The 11,379-nt window shown below is 37.5% G+C and overlaps 1 non-coding gene across 1 annotated transcript; it reads left to right on the forward strand.

Moving 5' to 3' along the window:
* Nucleotides 1-2,653: 2,653 nt before the first annotated feature.
* TRNAP-UGG (transfer RNA proline (anticodon UGG)) lies at nt 2,654-2,725 on the forward strand. The gene has a single exon. It is a non-coding gene; the product is annotated as a tRNA-Pro (tRNA).
* Nucleotides 2,726-11,379: the final 8,654 nt, after the last annotated feature.

Consider the following 11,379-nt stretch of genomic DNA (forward strand, 5'->3'; position numbering starts at 1 on the left):
CATCCGAAGAAACCATAAGTAGCTAATTGTTAAATATTACCACCTATATTCCAGGCACGTAGCCAAGGGGGGGGGGGTCCGGGACCAGAAATAAAAAAATTAAGGAAGGATAAAACAAAATGAAATGACGAAAAGAAAGATCAGCGTTAAAAATTAAAAAGAAAACTACAGGAAGCTTCTGCTTCCTCTTTCTTATGAGGAGATTTGTATACTTGCAATATGGTAGCGAGGTAAGCGAGATATTCTGGAGGAGTCAGAGAATTTGAAATTTCTAGAAAAGTTATGGGATTCTCGGAATTCCTGCTACTAGTCAGGGAGATTTCAAGCTTTCGAAAGCATAATGGCGTTGTGTAACAGCGTGGACATTTTAAATCATATTTTTTCGTCATCGCATCCTTGCAGTATCAAACATGTTATTTCAAGGACAATTTTCTATTGCTCCTTTAACCTGTCATTTGGAACCGACAATAGTTGATGAAATAATAAAAACAAAAATTTATGTTGAAAGAAAGTTCTGTTAGCATTTGATTCAACAGAGAAAGGAACGTATATATTGTAAAACTAGTTGAACATACACATGCTTCGCCACAGGGGCAGTATTTGGAAGTCAACGCCTGTGGGAGTATCACCATGGATCTCAGCGACTGCGAAAACTATGGATTTGATACTAATATCGGTCATTTTGGGCTATTTTTTTTTTTTTTTTACGTCTCGGTATCCACACCCTTCTGACTCCCAGCCCGCATACAATTGTAACTAAATTTGCAAGTCATCGGTAATGGAAATGTCACCATTGATTTCAACGACCGAGAAAATATGAATTCGACACTAATAGCTCAAGTGGTAGAGCGTTGGCTTCGCATTCGAGAGGTCGTGGCTTCGAATCCCGCTGCCGACCATCCTGACTGAGATTTTCCAGGGTTTCCCTCAGTCCTACCAGGTAAATGCCGGAATGGTACCTACTAAACAGCCCCTGGCCGATACCTTCCCAAATCCTTTCCATTGTTAATGTTGTTGGATATCCAGTGTAAAATGGCCTCTGAGCTGTATCTGGTGATTGTTAAATAAATAAATAAATATCGGTCATTTTCTACTACTTTTACATGTCCCGGTAAACGCCTCCCTGAGACCCCCCTGGTTCGAATTTCGACAAATCGTTTAACTCTAGTCTGGAGCCTGGACCAAGGTATTCGTGACTAAAATTTGGTAACTCTCGGTCAATATCTCTGGTTCCCAAGCCGGTTCCGGTAAACGCCCCCTGAGACACCCCTGTTTAGAAATTTAAAAGAAAGCTTCGTCTTAATCTAGGGCCTGGGCCAAGGTACCCCTGACCAAAATTTGGTAACTCTCGGTCCACTCGACTGGTCCCCAGGCCGCACACAGACAGACAAACACACAAACAAACTCCTTATTTTATTTATATTAGAAGATAGTTTACAAGACAGTATTGAGTATGTACTTTTTATAATAATTGAGTCATAACGAAAGGAAAATTGTTATATTTGAATAAAGAGGGGAAGGACGTAAATATTGTAAAATCCTTTTCAATACTTTTTTTTCATTATTTTGCTCGAAATTTCTTCATAGTTTGTTATTAAAATACTTGCCAACATATCCTCAATTTATTGTCCTAAGAACTCAATATATGTTGATAGTAAAGTAGTTTAGATTGATCGAGCTCCTGTGCCTTCAGAATTTCATGTCACTCTGCTCCCCCCCCCTCCCCGTTATGAAATCCTGGCTAAACGAACCAATATATGTTCCAGTAAAATAGTTTGAGAATGATTGAGCACCTTTTGGGGTGATCACAGTATTTCATGTCACGCCCCCCCCCCCCCCTTCACGAAATCCTGGCTACGTGCCTGTATATTCTCAACAAAAATGATAAAATTAGCTTGTTTAGTAAGGAAAGAAAGAGTACAAATCGTCGCATGAGAATCAGAGGAAAGATTTCATTAGGCCTAACTCCATTTTCGTAGGTTTTGCAGGCGAGAGAACAAAAATATTAGTTTCTGAGAAAAATATGTTTTTAATAGCATGGTAATTGAGCTACATTACAACAGATGATCGACAAGGAGAACAGATGGCGTTCCGTTCCATTTACACCAAGTAGGGCTTTCATAATTATATCCAAACATAAAGAACACGAAACCCGCATTTTTGGAGTAACGTACCTTTGGTTCTCATGCGACGAAATGAAGTGTAAGATTAACATCTTTAGACTACTACATCAATCATTTCTCTTCTAAACAAATGTCGTTTTATTAAGAAAGAGTGCAAATAAATGTCGAGTTACCAAGTTGTGGGGGAAGGACATCCCAAGTGGATACGCCCCTGTGAACACGGTTGTGGTTAGGAGCCCACGTTAGCAGTAGGCGTGGTCCTTCCTAACCTCGCTGTTGAACGACGTAAAACACAAAAACTGATATAACAATAATAATATCCAATTTTATTAAATAAACATCATACAAATTTGTTTCAGTTGTAATCCATAAGCAGTTTCAGTTCTATCCGCCAGAGCGAGTCACAGTTACTGATGTTGATCGCTCTCACTTACTATTGGAATGTGTGACGTCATTGCACGACAAGTTATTATCACCTGTCACTATATTGCTCCCGTCGAGTGAATAGGATGAACACCATCTTACATATTGGCTCGTTGGTCTAGGGGTATGATTCTCGCTTTGGGTGCGAGAGGTCCCGGGTTCAAATCCCGGACGAGCCCGTTTTTCATATTTTTTTCGTAACTTCTTAACTGATACTACTATTTTTACGTAATTTATACAAACTTGTATAATAGGGTCGTCATTTAAGAAAAGCATGGGGATGCAATTGTCCCCTTTGAGTTTGGGAGATACATTATTTTAAATTTAAATTTATATTTCTGAATTTAGCGTCCCTTTCAGTAGCGAGGCAGCCTTCTTCCTCCCCTGGCAAAATCTGACATGACGCTACTGTGTAGTAGAAGGTTGAAGGAAATCACATCGGTAAAAATTACAGTACTACTTTATTTCTACAAGGTAAGAAAGGAGAACTTACCTAATTAAATGTAATTATTGTGTACAAGAATATAGGACAGTTGGTTAGAAAGAAAAAGGAAGACAAATGTTGAAATTGGTGAACGATGTTAAAAAGGGCATATCATTGTCAAAAGTCTGAACACACGACTGATTTTTTTTTTTATTTTTTTTTTTTAGAATTTTCCCAAAAAAAGTCATATCTATATACCTATTTTTAATTTTTTTTCTTGGACTTGTTCAGTAAAATAATCATCATTGCTCATATAAAAAAAATAAAACATATGGTTCTTTTTCCACTGTGACAACTTTATTGAGTATGTTTCCGTCCAATGAAATGCCGACCCTTAGCATTGATAAGGGCTTTACAAATTCCAAGCATTTGTTTCATTAATTTATCTAACTTTTGCGAAGTTGCGTGATTCCAGTAGATCTGATGAGCCTTCCAAGACGTTCAGCATTCCTTGCCATCTATTTACGGACTGTCCTGTCAAATTCATCTTACAAGAGCTCGCTGGGTAACAAATCCGGTGACTATTCCACTTGTTGGTGATGTAAGCGTCTTCTTTGCATTCTAGATAATTACTGCATAGCTCAGAAGAATATTTGGCATGGCAATCCTGTTGCAATATGAAGTTTCTGCCTCAAAATTTGCAATCCTGATAGAATTCAATATTTCAATTAATCGTTGTGAAATATGCTCTGTCCAATATTTCATTAATTCGAACTAAATTATCAACTTAATAGGCTGTAAAGCATCCTCAAACAGCGACGTTACTTTCTCCATAATTTGCTTTAGGTAGGATATTACCCTGTGAGGTTGAAACTGTAATTCGGGACGACGACACACAAACTTCTAGCATTTGAAGGTGAAAAGTTGGAATTTAGATTCGTCAGTCCAGAGTACCCTCTTCCATTTTTATTTATTTTATTTTATTTTATTTTTTTTTTATTTTTTGGTCAAGAAATCTCTTTTCGTAATGTTGAAGAAATTGTTTCTTTACCGCAATTCTACCCCCCGAGACTTTATATCTGAAGGTGCTGGACCACTGTCCTACATGATACCGAGTGGAAATAGCTCTTCCATAGCTGAGGGCACCCCTGAACAAGTATCTTTCATTAGTGTATACGTACAGATTTATATTGTTTTTATTTAATATCAGCACTCGCGTTATTAGAAGTCAGCCATCCTTTCTCTAACAGCACAATTACATAGCAGGCATATGTCTATCATGTTCCCTGAGGTACTAGTACATGGGCATGTGTGCAGTATGTGCCTTATATACTTCTGAGAAAGAAATCACATAGATGACGAGTGATAGTCACAGTCTATGTCTGCCTCTAGGCACATGCCTGACATGTTCTAGGTATGTTCCCCATGCCGTAAGCGGCAATGAACCACAAAATTACTCCCCCAAAATATGTTAAATCGCCTCTATGCGTAACGTATTTACATTAGGATCAGTCTAAACAACGCTTTAAACAAGTAAAAAAAAATGCAGGGCTACCCTACAGTGGATGCGAACTACCAACCTTTGAATTATTAGCCGTGTACCCTTCTGACTTGGCCACAGAGGCGACGAAGAGAATAATGCTTGTAGAGGGATAAATTATTGACGTCTTTTGCATTTGGCTAATCAGAGTGCTCCTTTAACCGCATATATTCGACTATAAACGATAAAATCTGCTCACCATGTAATTTTATAACAAATTGACGAGTGTCTATTTACTTTATTTCATGATTCTTCCATATTCACTTTCAAATGATCGGCGACAGTTGCCATCTAATAAAGTTGATGCGTTTATTGCTTCTAGTACACAATCGCTTAGAAAAAGAAGCAACAAATGCATAAAACGTGGGAGATGAATTTAGAACTCCTAAATGGCGAATGCCTAACATATCTTGTGCTGTTAGGGTATCTGAAACAATGTGTACCTAAAGGACGTACCTAGGACATAACAGATATATGTCCCAAGTGACGACATAAAAACAAATGACTGTTAGAGTGCGAAACTGAGCCAGGTATAAAATGCTATATTTGTGGTACGTAGTTGCAAATATCAATTAGGTGTAACAAGTACCTAAAACTGTAGGTAGCTGAGGTACATATTTAGCACATGAATATCATATGTGCTAAGTGTCGGGTACCTAAAAAGTAGCTGGGACACCTAAATGGCGCATGCCTAGCACATCTTGTGCTGTTAGGGTTCAACTTAAAAACAGAATACAATTAAGCTGGAAATCTATAATCATACAACATACACATAATATTTTTATTATTTCATTGAGTGTATTTGATTACAATAGGCTATTGTTACGTAAATTCGATCTCATTATTTTTCTACTGCCTTTCATTATATTGTTCTAGTTTCATCAGGATTCCCGGCATGATAATGCGGATAGCGACATCTATTAGCGTTAAGCAATAGCATCAGGTAGCGACATCTATTAGCGTTGTGCAATAGCATTAGGTAATGACATCTACTAGAGTCAAGCAGGCTAATTAGCAGACTTATTTAGCACTAACGTTATATGAGTACCAGCCTTTTTAAAAAGTTGATTAGAGCTCCTTCATGGCTAAGCGGTTAGGTGTAGGGATGCGCTCGAGTCGAGACATGTCTCGAATCTCGACTCGACTCGACTCGAATTCGAGTCGAGATTCGAGTCGAGACACACTTTGTAAAATTCGAGACGAGTCGAGACAAACGTATTTCTCGACTCGAATTTTCGAGTCGAGACACGAGTCGAGTCGAGACGGCTCTTAAAAATCTCGGCTCGACTCGAATGTCTCGAAAATCTTTCTATAATTTTTAATATTATTTTGAAGAAAGTATTCACTCAGAAACAGCCTTGAAACCAATTCCAGCTTTTATTCCTTCAGAAAGGTACAGAACGCATAAAATTAATAGTTAATCTTTAAAGATCAAGATTTAATTTTCAGCTCAATTCAGTTAATTAGAACTAATAGTTAATGTCGTTGTATTTGGTTGTACTGCAAATATAATGATAATAATAATAATAATTGATTATCTAGTTTGTATAAAACTATTATCCGTAGTCTAAATCTAGTTTGTATAAAACTATTGCGATAAAGTTAACTTCATAAATTCTCTGAATGAGCAGTTGGTAGTCTATAGTAATTTAGCATAGTTATAATTATTGTGTTTTCGTTCCCATGAACTCAATAGGGTTACGTAACTTCTGGATTATTCGCTTGCCCAACTATTCTGAGGCTTTAATATGTTGCAGCATATCACGAGCTAAGGATAATATATAATGTAACATTTGTTGTAAATCACATATTATGATACGAGACTATTTTACATAGTATATCTTATCTAATATAAAGAAAATAAAGAATTTGTTTGTGTGTTTGTCTGTCTGCCTGTGTGCGACCTGGGGACCAGACGAGTGGACCGAGAGTTCCCAAAATTTGGTCACGGGAACCTTAGTCCAGGCCCCAGATCAAGACGAAGCGTTTTTTTTTTAAATTTCGAACCAGGGGGGGTCTCGGGGGGGACGTTTACTGGGACCGACCTGGGGACCAGACAAGTTGACCGAGAGTTACCAAATTTTGGTCACGGATACCTTGGTCCAGGTCCCAGTCTAAGGCGAAACGTTTGTGTCAAAATTGGAACCAGGGGGTCTCAGGGGGGCGTTTAGCTAGACATGTAGTAAAAGTAATCCAAATTGATCGACATTAGTGTCAAATCCATAGTTTTCACGGTCGCTGAGATCAATGGTGACACTTCCATCAGCGATGACTTGCAAATTCAGCTACTACTGTATGCGGGCCGGATGTCAGCGGATGAGGAATACCGAGACATGTATAAATAGCCCATATTGATTGATACTAGTGTCAAATCCATAGTTTTCGCGGTCACTGAAATGAATGGTGATACTTCCACAGGTGTTGATTTCCAAATACAGCCCCCATGCGAAGAATGGGTATATTAAGCTAGTATTACAATAAATGGACTGCTTCGATGCCAAGAACTAGTACAGATAAGTACCATTCACTTCTATGAATAGGTATTTTTTAAAAGGATTTTTGTAAACACTAAGTTATAAAACAATGAACTACATACAGTAGTTATAGTTTTGGTTCCCAACATAAAAGAAATATGGATTGTTCATGAGATATTGAACTTCAACTTTCACTCCTGGAAAATTTCAATTTTGGAGTTAGGCCACTTGGCATCAAAGCAGTTCACTGTAAGATAAATACATTCCGCACATTAGTAACATAGTTGTTCAGGGGCCTTCGATTTCCATCCTCTCGAATGAAAGCTGAACAATTGCTTGATACATGGTGACTATATAGGAGAAATAGTGTATTAAGTTTTCGAGCTTTGGTGCGTATCCGTATTTACACTCTGATATAACTTTAAGTTCACACTCAAATCGAGCTAATTGTTTAATGCATTTCGAAAGCTTTTGTTTTTATGCAGCTCATTAAGGAAAATCTATTTCATAATCGTAACATTTATGTACTAAGAAACTATGAACGTAAAGTGGACTCGACCTAGCCTCGTGGCTGCTGTGACTCAGTGGCACAGCTTTCACCCTTGGTGTGTGAGGACTCTGATTCTGTGTGTGTGTGTGTGTGAACTCCGTGGCTAGTGTACGCGTCTTTGTCGTGGAAGACTCGGGTTCAATTAACGGCGCGAGCTCATGTAGTTCGGATTCCACGTTAATCAGTAGGTCTACATTTCATATATCATCGCTGCTGAAAGAGACGGTAAAGTCAAAATCAACTCAACAATATATATGTGTGTGTGCTTATGTGAATTTCCTCGTGGCTGTATGGTTAACACATACGCCTTGATCGCGGGAGACTCTGGTTCGATTTACGGTGGAAGCTCATGAAGTTGTTCCGGTATCCCACTTTAAACTGTAGATCCATGCCTCATATAACCATAGATATAATATATATGCCTTTGATACACTTATTTTCCGACTTGGAAGCCATCGAAAATTTCCGGACACAGAGTCCCGTGGACCGAAAATGAGAAACATGGGTACAGAGTAAAACAGCCATAGAAATTTAAGCTTTTTAGGCTAACTTAATCCTTACATATAATGCAACTAGCTTGGCCAAGTTATAATGGAGGAAATGCTATCATTGCAACACTCTGAGAATAGAAAATGTTCGTCAGGTATTACTATCCCCCCTCTCCTGCAGAATGAAAACCCTGTCTAAAACTCAATATATATATATAAAACTATTTTGTGTAATGTAACAAACAGTGGCGGATAGTATTCATGTTTCCTTGCAGAGGTCCTTACGAGGGTTCGCTTCCATCTTCCTCTCCCCAAGAACTAAAATAAATTAAAAAAATGCTATTACTTGTTAATCTTGTACAAAGGACGCAATTAAAGTCCCAGTGTAACACCCCTTCACATTTAGATTTTTCCCCTGGAAGAAAACCAGTTATTATTGTTTCTTGATTTCTCAGTCTCACCTACATAAACATACGAATAGAATTACAGGATAGGACATGTTTAGAGTGCTTGCACGTGACATCTAACTATATTTCTCATCAAATGTGTCACAGATGAAAATTTCCGTTTGTACTGCCTCTATTTTCTGGTACATATGTTTCATTTATGTTATGTTGCTAAAATTTGTTAGGAAACAAGTACAGACTGCGCCTGTGTGACTGACAAAACGTAAATGTACTGGATAATTATTTCTTCACTTTCTTCCAGAAAAAAAGTAACCCATCTCATGTCGGCTAACAAAAGGAGGTAGCGGACCAAAGATAGCCGTTGTTTACCTAAGGTCGTTACACAGCAGGGGTTTCATTCAGTCAGAGGGAAAAGAAAAAATAATTTAAGGTTTCTACATTTGTTTTGAACTGCAATATACTTTTTCCTTTTATTTTAAGAACCATTTCCTTCTCATTTGTCTGCATCAGAAAAAAATGCAAAAAAATCACTAGAATGTTTCTATTTACCCAAAGTACGTACTAGATCACTAGTGCAATAGTAAAATCACTAAATCTAGTACGAAATCATAAATGCGTTCTGTTGTTGAATTCACAGAAATGTTCAAAAATAAATTCAAAAAGAAAAACACGATCCTACAAAAGACTGTTTACTTGCTCACTGGTTTTCGTATTGTGAACTGAAACTCAAGTACGCAGTCATGTTGAATACTTCTGTCCCTTTCTACTTTACAACTTGAGGTGGAATGAGGGTCAGGATAGATCTAGTGATATACCGCTAAAGGAAGTGCTTCAGTACAGAGTCGGAAGCGGTATGTATTGTTTATACTACTTACAACGTTACCCCCACATAAAATATAAATTCACCCTTTCTCCCTTCTCTTTTTCGAATTGACTATTTCGAACCGACCATTTTGCTGAAGAAAGATGCTAAAAGAAAATTGAAACATCTGTGTCTAAACTTTCTTTGAAGCGCAGTCTTTTGTATTTGTAAGGTTTTGCGAGTGTTTTCGAGATAGCCAAATCTTTTACCATGGACTCCTGCTGCGAACTGACCGTGAGTAAACACCCGATCTCGCTGAGCTCAATTTCTCTCGCACACGTGAAATGGGTTTGTTGTTTCCAAACCAAATAGGAAGTTACCTTGTGCTTTTGCATTTCTGCACGCACACAGGTACCATTGTTGTTTTAATGATCAGAAGAAATATCAAAACCATCGGATATATACGATACAAAACAGCTAACAGAGGGAGGCAAAGATAAAAGTAGGCCTATACCAAGTTTTCCGCTTGGTACCATTATGGAGAATAAATATTTGATAAAGTCACGTAGATGAGCTTAAACCTATTCCATCTGTCCTTATAACTTTTCTGGTCTCAACAATTTCTCAGGAGAATACGTACAACACATGTCCAAATTCCATATATACTCTTTCTAAACTAATGAGTAAACTCATTAAGAACACCAACTGATATCAATAAACAGGAAAGAAAACAATGCTTTATACTTCTATCATTTGGTACACATCTCTATGAAGCACAGCTTGTTTCTTTTCGAAATAGCTCCTTCGTGTCACAGCTGTGGTTAGTTTTGTTTTGTGTTAGGATGAAAGAGAGAAATGCAACATTTGCTTCGCGGTGAAGTTATATATATTATTAAGATGAGCGGTGATAAGCGAGGTTTAACAAAGAGTGCCTTTCGGATGCACAATTTAACGGGTAGTTGCAGTCCGTGTTGAGAATCGAACCAAAGCTATGTAAGACATGTTATGACAAATCCAAAAGGTGTGTTGTATCGGTGCAGTACCAGTTTTTCACGTTGTTCAAAATGTTCCAAAACCCAAAGAATAATCTTTAATTTCTGATATTTTAGTCGTCACAAATTACAATTTTATAAAGTAGTCAATGTTTATAATTACTGGGCAGTTGGGCGTTTAAACTAATGACATCATAATAAAGTCAAAACCATAATTTTGAGTTGAATTGATTCTGAGTTTAACGTCCCGTTCAGCAGCGAGGCTATGTGAGACGTGGACCTACTGATTAACGTGGAATCCGAACCACATGAACTCCCACCGGGAATCAAGCCCAGGTTTCCCACGCCAAAGGCAAGTATGCTAACCGTTAGCCACGAAGGAGCTCCACCATAATTTTAGTGGGCGATAAGAAATATCTCGCCAGTGCTTTTACAATAAATAAAATTTTATAAGTATTAAAGAATAGTGGTAAGAGATTTTATAATAGCTCTTTTATTTATGAGATATGAGTATTTTGAAAAAAAAACAACTAAAGAATAGGTTGGCGGAACCACAAAAGACTCGTAAAATAAACTTTCTTATAAATACATACGCACCTTACTCACATTTTATAATTGCCATGCTTACGTTCTCCATAAAAACAGAAATTCTCTTTTAGTGATACTTTATACAAGATCATGAAGTGGGTTCAAATTTAATTAAAGGCAAAATACAATACAATAATCTATAAATATTGTCTCAAGTGAGTTTAAAGATTTCTAAACACTAGTGCGAAACCGGGCTCTGCCGTTGCGATCGATTTACAGGTCTTGAGACGAAAGTAAGAAGGGACTTACGCACACTTACGTAAGTAAAAACAATTAATATGCCTGTAACTTTCCCCCAAATGGGTGTATCTTAAAACTAACCTCACCATTATTTTTCTAATTAAATTCTAGCCCGAAATTATGTATCATATTACCCTATTCCCATTTTGAAAACTTGACCTTAATTCAAAATGGCGGATTTCAAGATGGCTGCCATCAAGGTCATATCTACCATACTACTTCCCCCCAGGACTTACATGTGTCCACATGGTTTTTCTTCACTTTTCTTCATTAACACTCCGTTTACAAAGGGTAGTAAGGGACTTCTGTAGTAATCTCTAATAACCAC

This window comes from Thermobia domestica, chromosome 9, assembly GCF_964235325.1.
Source record: "Thermobia domestica chromosome 9, izTheDome1.hap1.1, whole genome shotgun sequence".
NCBI lineage: Eukaryota > Metazoa > Arthropoda > Insecta > Zygentoma > Lepismatidae > Thermobia > Thermobia domestica.